Raw genomic sequence first — 1,336 nt, forward strand, 5'->3', positions numbered from 1 at the left:
TAAAAATAAAAAAAATAAAAACTGGGCAAATATAGACCCCAATTCTTCTTTCATCTTCTGCCCTGATGAGCAGTTCCCAGCCGCCCCACATGGTTAACAGCGGTTAATTGTGGGGAATGAGATTTGAGGACAAAGATTTTCCTGTTCTCACTCCTGTGGTATAGACTTCATTACAAGTGTATTCTCAGCAGGGTGAAAATCAATTCTTGAAAAGGTGAAAACAGGGGGCAGTGGGGCCGGCATGGCCCAGCAGCGGCACAGTAGTGGGGCCGCGCGGCGCCGGGGTCTCCGGGTAGATGCGCTGCCCCCGCTGCCCGAGAGCCTGAGCGGGCTGCTGCACTCGGCGTCGGGCGGCGGCGTGGCCGGGGCTGGCGGCACCTGGAGTGGCTGCAGTCACGCATCCAGGACGAGCTGAGCCACGGGGGCACGGGGGTGGTGGGCCAAGCGTGGCGGGCCGGGGGTGGCAGGCCGGGCGGCAGCGCTGCCAGCCAAGCCTCCCAGCCTGGACGCCGCGCTCGCGCTGCTCCGCAAGGAGATGGTTGGTCTCTGCCAGCTGGACATGTCCTTGCTCTGCCAACTGTGCGGCCTTTACCAGTCGACTCCAGAGTACAAGCGGGCGTGCCAGGCAGCCTCCAGCCCAGACTGCTCTTATGCTCTAGACAATGTCTTCTTGGATGAAGAGGAAGAATATTTCCGGGAGCAGAACTCCCTGCGTGGTAGGAGGGACTGAGACCCTCCTCGGGACTTGCCACTGCCTGCCTCCTCCCTCTCCAGCACTGACTGGATTCTGGAGTCAATCTAGAGGGTCTCGGGAGGGATGTGACTGTTGAGAAGCCCTTCCTATCGGACACGCTGTCAGCGTTTGCTGCCTGTCTTGCAAGAAAGCACCTCCATTGCGGATGGTCCTCGGGCACAGGGGATGGGCACTGCTGGCTTCACTCGTAGGCAGGGAGTTCTCTGAGGACATATGGTGGCAATCCAGCTTGATGGCTGCAACTCCTGTTTAGGTGACCGAGAAATCCTCATCAGTATCCTCCACACCTTTATGTTGAGATGCACCTGCTGGGGATTCATAATGAGAATATAACAAGCAGATCTCGGTGGAAGGCCTTAGTGGGTGTTCTGTGTGAGGTGGTTTGTAGCCAGCCACTTTCTTACAGATGGCAGAGCATTCAAACCCCCTTTGTGTTAGGGTTCCTGCTTCCAGTTTGGGATGTATTAAAACCACCATTTCACTGCTCCCTTCCTCTGTATGGCCTGCAGCTTTTCTTGCTCTTTAATGAGCATTTAAGCCTCCTGGTTCAGCTTTATCTATTTGTAAGCTGCACTACTAACT

The 1,336-nt window shown here is 55.8% G+C and overlaps 1 pseudogene; it reads left to right on the forward strand.

Moving 5' to 3' along the window:
- The first annotated feature begins 241 nt into the window (after positions 1-241).
- On the forward strand, positions 242-906 carry LOC116547979 (annotated as a pseudogene).
- The last annotated feature ends 430 nt before the right edge of the window (positions 907-1,336 follow it).

This window comes from Sapajus apella, unplaced genomic scaffold (genome assembly GCF_009761245.1).
Source record: "Sapajus apella isolate SASKATOON/1434 unplaced genomic scaffold, GSC_monkey_1.0 scaffold5964, whole genome shotgun sequence".
Lineage (NCBI taxonomy): Eukaryota > Metazoa > Chordata > Mammalia > Primates > Cebidae > Sapajus > Sapajus apella.